This window comes from Polypterus senegalus, chromosome 9 (assembly GCF_016835505.1).
Source record: "Polypterus senegalus isolate Bchr_013 chromosome 9, ASM1683550v1, whole genome shotgun sequence".
NCBI lineage: Eukaryota > Metazoa > Chordata > Cladistia > Polypteriformes > Polypteridae > Polypterus > Polypterus senegalus.
The window spans coordinates 56,988,435-57,000,583 of NC_053162.1; the positions used below are offsets into that span (position 1 = coordinate 56,988,435).

A 12,149-nucleotide genomic window follows, 5' to 3' on the forward strand; every position below is an offset into this window, starting at 1 on the left:
TTGTAAGGCATGAACAGCTACATTAAGAAGTAGAAATAATTAATAATTAATTTACAATTAGAGAGTACAATCCATATATAATAGCTGTAATAAATCCCTACAAAATATAATCCTTGCACTACTTTCTTTGGTCTTAAGCATAATAAAATTAATCTTCCAACCAAAGTTTATTATAAGTAATAGGGCTATTAAGCTACGATTCACTTCAAAGCAATAGCACTTTATTTTCCCTTTTTATCATTTAACACATGCATTGTTTGACATCCCTTGTTACACTATATTGCCAAAAGTATTGGGACGCCTGCCTTTACACATACTTTCATGATCCAATTCCCATCCCATTCTTAATACATAGGTTTCAATATGGAGTTTGCCCACCCTTCATAGCTATAACCACGGCTGTGGAGTCCGAGTCAATTTTGGGTACCTGGAGTCGGAGTTGGAGTTGGCAAAAATGTACCGACTCCGACTCCTAATAAATTTAAATTGTAATGAAAAAAAAGTACAGTAAGTTCAAATGTCCCATTTCACAAACAACATAACTAAGTACTTCTCTAATGTAAGAATAAAGCCCAGTGCATAGTTGTGTTACTACTAGTGTGAAGTTCAGATGAGCTATTATAAAACCTGACATTCACATATTCTAATCTGGATTATGGTACATTACAGAAAAGTGTTTTCATTTTATTTCAGATATAATGTATTTAACAAGTTAATTTGAGTGTAAACAAGAGTAATGATGTAGGTGGAGGTGTGTGCTATGGCCTGATCTGTGTTCAGGTGTTCTTGTCTTTTGTTTACACTGGCCAATATGGTAGAGAGTCAGCTTCCTAGCCAGTAGTTCTGTGGTTAAATAATGTGTATGTTGCCTTCCTTCAATCAACATGGAAAATACATCAGCATATTAAATACAGAGGTGTTGGAGTCGGAATCGAAGGATTTATCTACTGACTCCACAGCCCTGGTTAGCTTCAAATCTTCTGAGAAGGCTTCCAAAAAGTTTAGGAGTGTGTTTATGGGAATATTTAACCATTCTTCCAGCAGAGCATTTGTGAGGTCAGGTATTGATGGAGGAGCAGGCCTGGCTCGCAGTCTCCGCTCTAATTCGTCCCAAAAGTTTTCTATCAGGTTGAGGTCAGTGCTCTGTACAGGCTAGTCAAATTCCTCTATACCAAACTCGCTCATTCATTTCTTTATAGACCTTGCTTTGTGCGCTGGTGCGCAGTCATGTTGGAACAGGAAGGGGCCATCCCCAAACTGTTCCCATAAAGATGGGAGCATGAAATTGTCCAAAATGGCTTTGTATGTTGAAGCATTAAGAGTTCCTTTCACTGGAAAAACAACCCCACACAATAATCCCCCTCCACCAAACTTTACACTTAGCACAATGCAGTCGAGCAAGCCAACCAAACCCAGACTCTTCCATCAGAGTGCCAAACGGAGAAGCATGATTCGTCACTCCAGAGGATAATCCTCTTTGAGTCCAGTGGCAGTGTGCGTTACACCACTGCATCTGACGCTTTGCATTGTACTTGGTGATATAAGGCTTGGATGCAGATGCTCAGCCATGGAAACCCATTCCATGAAGCTCTCTACGCACTGTTCTTCAGCTTTTGTAGGTCTGTAGCTATTGACTCTGCAGAAAGTTGGCGAGTTCTGCACACTGTATGCCTCGCCATGCTCTGTCCCTGCTCTGTTATTTTATGTGGCCTACCACTTTGTGGGTTAATTACTGTTGTTCCCAATTGCTTCCACTTTGTTATAATAACATTAACAGTTCAGCATAGAATATTTAGTAGTGAGGATATTTCATGAATGGACTTATTGCACAGATGGCATCCTATCACAGTACCGTGCTTGAATTCACTGAGCTCGTGAGAGCAACCCATTCTTTCACAAATGTTTGTAAAAGCAGTCTGCGTGCCTAGGTACTTAATTTTATACATCTGTAATAATAATAATACATTTTATTTATATAGCACCTTTCCCATGCTCAATATGTGGCCATGGAAGTGATTGGAACACCTAAATTCAATGATTTGGAGGGGTGTCCCAATACTTTTGGCAAAAAAGTGCCTAAAACTAAAAAAACAGAATGGTAACTGAAAATATTTTTCAGTTGCTACATGAATGTAAAATAAGTTATTTATGTAAAAATTACAAGATTGAAATATGCATTATCCAGCTGTTAAAAACTCTAATATTTGGGAGCAAAATCTGTGCAAGACTACATTCCATGAATGTACAACTCGACTTATGACCATGAGTCAAACAAAACATAAACCATTAACTACTGCTGTTTATTTCAAAATGGATTGCATCAGACCTCTATATACAATTGAAGATACACAGATGCGAGACACCATTTAGCAAGGTTAAAACATTTTTACATATTACCTTTACACTGTACAACTGTGTCACATACCAAGGATTTATATGAAAGGCACAAGTCTTCGCATTTGAGGAGGTAAGAAATTGTATAGCAGTCATATTCACAGCAGACTACTGGATATCATGAATTACCTTGAGTATGGTAAAAGAGCTATAGATAAAATGTATTATTAATACCTTGGTTAAACAAGTAATTAATCGAGATTAATAAAGTGGCATTTTGTGATTGATCATAAATAAAAACTGTTTGTGTGGCAGTCATAATTGATAAGGAAAGAACTTTAAGTAATTTTCTTTCAAGATCTATAAATCACTTCAGTAGCTAGACCTTTTTCTGAAAACATTATAGTAGCAAATAACCCATTTACAAAGAAACCTCAATAAGAACTGTGAATTAACTGATGTTATGCTAGTTTCTATCAATATGAATGTAAATGTATGAAATCAGACATAAGGTCTATTATTTTAATTTGTATATATAGTATTGGGCGGCACAGTGGTGCAGCGCTGTTGCATCGCAGTTAGGAGACCCGGGTTTGCTTCCCGGGTCCTACCTGCGTAGAGTTGGCATGTTCTCCCCATGCCTGCAGGGGTTTCCTCTGGGTACTCTGGTTTCCTCCCACAGACCAAAGACATGCAGGTTAGGTGCATTGGTGATTCTAAATTGTCCCTGGTGTGTGTGTGAGCGCCCTGCGGTTGGCTGGCTCCCTGCCCGGGGTTTGTTTCCTGCCTTGCACCCTGTGTTGGCTGGGATTGGCTCCAGTAGACCCCCGTGATATAGCGGGTTGGATAATGGATGGATGGATATACAGTATTAGCTCTCAGGAAATGAAACCGCAGTCTTAGCCAAGATATTGAAAGCATCATTGTAAGTTTTTACACCAATTTGCAGAAGCCAAAGTAAACATTAATTATCTTATACTATACCCAAATGCATTTTAACACACAAAAGTTAAATAAGCAAATATATATAAATATTTTATAATGTCTGTAAGTCTGGAAAGCTGCAGTGGAAATATTATGATGCAAGTTAAAGTAAATGTATTTCACTTTATATGTTATTTCAAACATAGAGTTGTAGACAGGACAGAAGGCAGGCACCAGTACTGGACAGGGAGCAGGTCCACGGTCCTCACCCATACCCAAGCACAACAAGAGTCTTTTGGCTTACAAATTAACCTATATTGCACATCTTGGGTAAATGGTAGGAAACCACAATACTGAGAGAACATGAAGGCTGCAGCTCCCAAATACAGTACACAGTGCCAAAAACCTAGAGGAGTGAGTCAGTAGTGCATAGCACTGCACCTTCATATAACCCTAAGCAACATTTTAGGATTATTTGGGTTAGAATATAATGCTGTCAGAGTACAGGCATGAAAACTGGAAGTTTGTTAAAGACTTTCAGAGTATAAATAGGAGTGGAACCCTGACAGGGTCTAAATTATATATTTAATTGTAGAAAGGTGCTGGGGGAAATTTCAGTTTAAATTTAAGAATGACCAGGGGTTCCACCCCTTGCTCGCTTCGCTCGCCCACCCCTGGGTTTGGTTTATCGGATATACAATTTAAAGAAGATTGTTATTTTCATGGGAATTGTTACATTTACACTATTTACGCTTTTACTTTTAAACTTTTGTAAAAACAATACTGTACTTGTCCTTTATTTCCAGTCCTGGGCGTGATTAAATTTCTTTCTCACAGAACGTATAACGCTGCTTGCGTTGTGAAGGGGCGGCTGAACGCACGCTAAGGAGAAGCAGTTGGATCATCTGCTGGCTTTTTGCTGCTGCTGGTGAGCTGCATATTCTGCTTGTCGCGCTGTGCATCGACCATTTAAAAACCTCTACAGCAGCTGTCCTTTTGCCACTTCGCATAGGTAACTTATGCATTTATTTACTGACTTTTTAGTGAGTCAATATTCATTTATCTGACATTTTTTACTGTTTTTATGTTTATACCTTCAAGAAACATCGGTGGATTTGTATCACTATTTTGTTTTGTTTTCAATTTATTACATATACCGTAGATCCCGTTATATAAGCCGAGAATTACGTCCTAGATTTTTGGCTTGGAGTTTGGGGGTCGGTTTATACAACGAGTATCGTTTCAGATTCAAGATTTCCAGCGCAATGCCGGTTTTGCCGATGAATACGGAAGTAAATAATGACGAAACCACAGAGCCATCTTTCAGATGAAGAAGTAACTTTGCATGCCGGTTCTTTAAATTAAAAAAAGAATTTATTCAAAAAAGTGTTTTAGTTGTTGATTTTATTAATAAAATTTATAATAAATTATCGGTAAGTTTAAAATGAAATTTTTTGTTTTGATTTACGATCAACATCTTATGCTATTTAAACGGATGCGGTCACGTGTATCCGCTTGCACGATTGTAAACAAACAACCGAGAGCGTTAGTAGCGTCAGTCAGAGCCCAGATACATGTGTTTGTGGATGTAATTTCGGTCATTGCAGTGATTTACCTATATATATAATTCATTAAGACCATGCAAGCAAGACACATAATTGCTAAAGAAGGAAGAGAAGGTAAAAGTAAGCGATCGCAATCAAAACGAAGATGGACATTGTGTGGAAATATCTCCTCCCTTACTGCAGCCCAAAGATGTCAAATTAAATGGTGAGTACAGTATGAAATTGTTTCTAGAATAGAATGCCTTTTATTGTCACTATAATGATCTACAATGAGATTAAAAGCCGCTCCTTCAGTGCAGAAAAAAGTTCTGTATAGGGCTTGTATGGTTGTTTTTTAGCTTTAGCATAACGCCGGATCTGCGGCCCCGCTTCTGCTTTCTTTCCCTCCTCCGTCTGTGTTTGTCCCCTAGACCCGCCAACAATCCACGGACAGCCCGCTGGTCTCGCTATGTTGTCTGGGATGTTGTGCGTGTGATGAAAAAACACTCGAAACAGATGTCTGGCTCTGGACACCGATGTCTATAAGGTTCTGAATGGTGTAGCGGATGTTCGCCAAACCGATCGTGCACAAACAAGGACAAAAAAAAAAGTACAAAAACAACAAAAAAGTGCACTGAAAGGGAGAGCCCTGAGCCGCTGCGACCATGCGTGCCGCCATGCTCCTAGCTTAATCGAAGTAGGCTTGGCACTTTTTATAATTTTTTGGTTAGTACATTAGAAAAATGATTGGTGTTATGCTAAATTATGCACATTATATTGTGTATCAAAAATGCCGGCAGTCTCAAATTCTCGCCGATAAACATTATAAATATACCCGAAGAGACACTTTTAAGGAAATTTAGAAAATTTTGCTTGGAGAAGGGGGTCGGCTTAAATACCGGTCATCGGCAAATACATGTAATTTAGTAGGTAGAGAAGGGGTTCGGCTAATATACCGGGTCGGCCTGTATTCCGGGATCTATGGTAAGTAATTAGGTATTTGAAATTCATTATACAAATAGATTATTCCACAATTAGCCCCAGATGAGGACTATCCTTAATTGCATTAATTGCAACATCTATCAAAGTACTTTATTTACAACTGACATTGTGCGTCTCAATCTCTACAATACTATTTCAATATGTGTTGCATGTGCTTTCACTACCTTTGTAACATTTCATTTATTGTACTGACAGATGCTCAAAATGAGTGACACAAATGTTGTGTTTATTAATCTGTTTTTATCGATCCCATTAACTTCTCGTTTGCTGTGTGACTGTATGGCTGCAAATGTGTTATATTTTATCATTGGACAGGTCTGCCCTGTGCTATTTCAAAGCAGTATTAAGGGCTGTTCCACATGAATATTTAATGCTTTGAAACTTTACTTTAGAAAGACAAGAATCAAGAAGAGATGGCCACTTAATGTAGTTTGAAGCTTACTTTGGTATTTTCAGTAGTATATTACATCCATGGCAATGCACATACTGTACCTCTACTGCAGTTTTCTGATGTCTTGCACTCCTTTAATTTACAAGGCAGGGGTCTGTAAATCTTTTAATGTGATGTCCCTGAGGAGATCTGTTACCTCCTCCCAGAGCACAAAGACCTCTCTCTCTTACCTTGGTAACCTTGAAGATTTTATTCCCTGGCACCAGTCATGCCACCCACACTTTGCAAAATTGCTGTCTCTGGTGTAAGCTTGGGAGTAATTCTCAATCTCCAAATATTTAGAAAGCCAAATTTAAAGACTTTGTCTGCTTAGTGACTAGTGCTGGGCGATATACCAGTTTATGCCAAAAACAATTTTTTATTTTTGTTATGATATGGATTTTTCTTATACCGCAACACCAGTTTAAATAGCCCAAACAACATTCAGAACGTGGTGCAGCGTGAAACTGTTTAAGGGGGGACCTTTTTTTATTGCTGCACTGTTAAACAAGCATGCAACGGAGTACATGCGTTAGTGGAGGTACTGAATAATGAAAATGGACAGAGAACATTCTGAAACTGAAGCTGTAGCAGACAATAAAGTTGAACATGATGACACAGAAGAACTTTTGCGGTAAAAAAGAAGCCGTGTTTGTTGTCTGAAGATACTTTGGTTTTACAAGGTCGGATGTGTACCATTACGTTCAAATGTGTGTATACTGTTTCTATACTACTGGATAATACTCAAAGCAAAGTTGTACTTGTTTTATTTTTTTTTTCAATACTGTGTAATGTACCTGGGTACTGTGTAACAGTGTGACAACATGTTGAACTTATTTTCGACATTTCCACTTTAATCTCGACGCTTATGACAAGAATAATGTCGACATGTTGACTTTATTCTCGATATTTTTACTTTATTCCCGCCGTTTATGTCGAGATTAAAGTCGACATGTTGACTTTATTCTCGTAATTTGTCATTAAAGTAGAACATCGTAAACTAAACTTCATCTTAAAATGAATATTTAATTTACTAGATTTTCTCAAGCCCCATAAGTTATGTAGCACATTAAATGCTTTGTGTTAAGTGTTCCCCGAGCCATGTTAATCGCTACATGCTTCTTAAACTGACTTCCTCTTGCACTTGCGTCCTTCAACATCTGCAATAAGATGCTGCAGATGTTCTACCAGACAGTTGTGGTGAGTGCCCTCTTCGACGCGGTGGTGTGCTGGGGAGGAAGCATAAAGATGAAGGACTCCTCACACCTGGACAAATTTGTTAGGAAGGCAGGCTCTATTGTAGGAATGAAGCTGGACAGTTTAACATCTGTGGCAGAGCGACGGGCGCTAAGCAAGCTCCTGTCAATCATCGAGAATCCACTGCATCCACTGAACAGTGTCATCTCCAGGCAGAGGAGTAGCTTCAGTGACAGACTGCTGTCACTGTCCTGCTCCACTGACAGACTGAGAAGATCGTTCCACCCCCACACTATGCGACTCTTCAATTCCACTTGGGGGGGTAAATGCTAACATTATTCAAAGTTATTGTCTGTTTTTACATTAATTTTTATTACTCTTTAATTTAATTATTTTTATTTTTTTTTGTATCAGTATACTGCTGCTGGATTATGTGAATTTCCCTTTGGGATTAATAAAGTATCTATCTATCTATCTATCTAAGAAGTGGTGCAGGCAGCGATCACCAGAATCACAGTATACATTAATTTCATGATATTCCTGCTCCCTGAACATTTAGAATGCTAAGATAAATACTTGATATAATTTTCATGATGAAATTCATTAAAGCATGTATTAATCATGGGGGCATGGTGGCGTGGAGGGTGCACTGCTGCGTCGCAACAAGGGGGTCCCAGGCGTTCCCTGCCTTGAATTTGCATGTTTTTCCGGTGGGTCATGTAGGAAGTGGGGTTTTGTTATGCTATATTGACCCTGCTAGTGTATGTAGTGCTCGTATTCACCCTGCGATGTGCTGGCACCCTGTTCAGGATTTGCTCCTGCCTCGCACACAATGCTTGCTGGGATGAGTGCAACCCTGAATGGATGGCATAATTAAACATGTATAATGAAGATTTTTTTAAAGTTCTGAACACTCTGTGGTCTAAATTTACAACTAGTTTTAATTTTTACAAAGATGTTTATCGTGTGGTGATTGGTTAAGTGGAGAAAGAAAAAGGAAGGATAGGAACTGGGGGTTTGGTACATCAGACAGAGACAGCACGCATGCAATAAAGAAAGCCCGCTCTGAAGAACATCCAGTGCATTCTGTGTTTATGTCTTCGTCCACCAGATCACAAACCCAATATTTACAAAATATATAAGTTAAACCTGTGCAATATCCATTCATACATCCAGTTTTTTGGAGCCTCGTCACACCTGCCATAATGTTCTCTACACTGAACGTACATCTGGGGACCCCTTACTGCGAGGAAGCAGCACTACCGTGCATGTTTAATACCTGCTTTAATGCATTTCATCATGAAAATTTGTCTTAGCATTCTACATTTTCAGAGAGCAGGAATATCATGAAGTGAATGTATTCTGTGCGGCGATGGCTGCCTCTGCCTCCTCTTAGTGTAAGAGGAAGTCAGTTTAAGAAGCGCGTAGCGATTAACAACTAGGTCGGGGAACACTTAACACAAAGCATTTAATGTGTTACATTAACTTATGACGGGTTTGAGAAAATCTAGTAAATTAAACATTGATTTTAGGATGAAGTTTAGTTTATGACATTCTACTTTAATAACAAAATAAACTATGAGAATAAAGTGGAAATGTCGACTTTAATCTCAACGGTGTCTGTTCTGCCCCACATCTTGTTAGTTGAAACTGTTATTTGTTAAACTATGCTCCCCCTTCATCTTGTCATTTATTAACATACCTGTCAGTCACGTCCCACACTCACAGTGGTACTATAAAAGTCTATGAAACTCACGTAAAGCACGTAGGTCCCATAATAAACATTTGAATACAATACACCCCATGTGTCTCACGTAGGCACCCCTTTATCTCTTGTTTCGGTCACGTCCAAAACGTATCCTTAGGGTATATAAACCCCTGGGTCTGGTTAGTTGTGGTACGCAGCAATTTGAACCTCTGTCTACACGCTTCACTTCGTCTTGATTCAACCGTGGAAATCACTCGCCTTTTTACAACGAAGTACGTCCAGTAAAAGCCTTCAAGATAGCTCGCTCACCCCTTGTCGTTTTTTATGTGGATGTACCGAGTTGTTTAAGCTCTCTGCGGCCGCATAGTGCGGAGTGAGGCAGAAAAGTGTCCGTATTTTTTTTTTCTTCACCGTGGCCCTAATACGCTTCCGTAGGGCTATACCACAAATAGCATTATATAGTAAATGCAAGCTGCAGTTTTATTATTTATGTACAGTATATATCTTAACTTGAAGCAAGATCCATATTAATGCAGTTTGCCTTAACGATGGTTCAGTTGGTAAAGATGTCATCACCAAATTGCACTTGTTTTATTTTATGTTATTTTAATTTAATTTGATAAATACTGTGTAATGCACCTGGGCTTGAAGTCTTGGAAGTTACACTATTATTAATTTTATTGTTATTATTTATTAGTTTAAATATTATGCAGTTTAATGATGGTAAAGTCGTATAAAAAGTCACTTTAACGTGTTAGTGGACAGAGATTGTTAACATTAACAACGTGAAGTTGGTTTACAAAAAATATTTACTATTTATGCCTTTTCTAAGACATGTTGAGTGCAGTACAACTTTTGACAAGCACCTCTGGATATTTTACTAAGTCTAAATGCCTCCTTGGATGGTTGAAGATATGTTGTCAAAATTTTAGTTTAAGTTGTTTGCAAACTTTGTTCAATAAAAAGGTTCAATATTTTCACTGCATCTGTCGTGTAATGTGATTCCTTCTCTTCATTAGTGCCACCCCCTTGAAAACTATCACTTTATGAGGCCATGCAAACCCGTATTAATACTTGTGTGCACATTACAATGTACAATTCTCAAGACAGCGGAATAGGTTATTCTTAGCCAGTAATTGCAGTGGAAAATGTGGTTAACATCCACTCATGCATTGGAAAAAAATACTGTCCAATACCGTGAAACTGATATAATTTGAAAAATACCTTGATATAGAATTTTGGTCATACCGCCCAGCACTATTAGTGACACTGGTTATTGTGTTTCTTTTTTTCATCTCAGCTCATCAGCTTTGTTTACTCCAAGACATCAAAATTAATAACACTTAAAACTTAAAGGTGATTAATTAGTCACAGCATCATACTATGAAAATATGCATAAAGCATACATTTTTATTTCTAAACTTGCGATATAAGTGGATAAATTTAGCAATAGTAGGGACATTTTACTTCAAAATTTGTCTTGAAATTGCCATAGAATATTTCCTCTTTTTTAAGATAAACTGTGAGATTCTCACAGTCCCACACTGAAATTCAGGTCCATCTTAGACTACAGATGCTCTGATCGTTCTGCCACCGATCTAAATCGGTAAATTCACCTGCTTTTCTAGGCTTTATAGTAATTTAATTGCAGTACTTCTTTAAACAAGGTATGATGGTAATAGAACCAATACACATCTTTATTTTGCAGCAAACTTCCTGTAGTTTAAACAAAGCAAGTCAAGGCTTGTTTTATTGAGAGACGATTTGAATATTAGCCTTTACATTAAAGAAAGTGGAGTAATAAACTGAGAAAATTAAATTGGAGAAGTCTTCCTGTAAAATTAGGCAAACAGCAAGAAAAGGTACTTTAATTAATTCAGACCATTTTATTTTGTCCTTTAAATTAAAACAGACACTGTCTGAGTTTGTATAGCGAGCTTGTTTTAAGTGCAGTAACTTACATTTTTAATTGGAAAAAGAAAAGATAAAGACAAATTTGAAATTGCTGCTCAGTAAACAATATGCTTGTTAGCTTAACAGAAAATTGTGTCTTTTACTTATAATCTTGTTAAACATTTCAGTTTTGGATCTTCTTGATAAAAAACTTCTGATACATGTGCATCTTTTTTAAAGACTTTTACTGTGTTTATTATTTGTTGCAGTGTGTCGTACAGAATAATTTTTGGTACAAAACAAGTATTGCATTATTAAAATGGTAATCCATATTTATAATTACACCTTAAGAATTATGAATGTCTAGCTGATACACTAAAGAAAAAAAACACACCTTTATAGACACTATAAGAAATATATAGAAAATATATAGTTAAACAGTAAAAAATTCTGTACAGCAATTCATGATTAAAAATTATTAAAACCTGTAAGTGCAGGTATATTTACATTTAAGCAGTGTTTAATTGCTAACATTTTCATTAATAAAAAATAACCAGTTAAAAGCTTTGGTGTATAATTAATTATAAAAATATACTTTAATATAGGATATAAAACTTCTATGGGTTTGGTTATGCAGGTGCTTAGTGTAAAAAGTTGTTCAAATGGATAAAGGAAAAAAAATCGGTATTTTAATTGGAATCGTCCATTCAAGTAACATGAAATCAATGATTGGTAAAAACCTGATCGGAGCATCCCTATTTTCGACTTAATAATTTTGTTATATACAGTATGTCAACATTGATACTACAGCAAAATTTTACAGAGCAAAAATTAAAGCATCAGAAAACATGAAAAATCTTCTCAGCAGATTAGTAGATTAAAACAAAATGAGTGGAAAAACAGCTGTATAAGTTGTAAGAAGCAACAGTTAAATTAAAAGTCACATAGAAGTGAGTATTTCCTATAATGTAAAGAATTTTATTTTAGCAATACAAAAAACAGTAAAGTAGTATGTGAAGTATACTGACAACAACAGTGAAATAGCATATAGAAATGAAAATGTCAAATATTCTGAATTCATATTCAGAAGATTTCACCAATGAAGAGGTCAGCAATA

At 37.0% G+C, this 12,149-nt stretch overlaps 1 protein-coding gene across 1 annotated transcript in view; it reads right to left on the reverse strand.

Moving 5' to 3' along the window:
* Nucleotides 1–12,149, reverse strand: part of adamts18 (ADAM metallopeptidase with thrombospondin type 1 motif, 18) — a 160,398-nt gene that overhangs the window by 93,962 nt on the left and 54,287 nt on the right.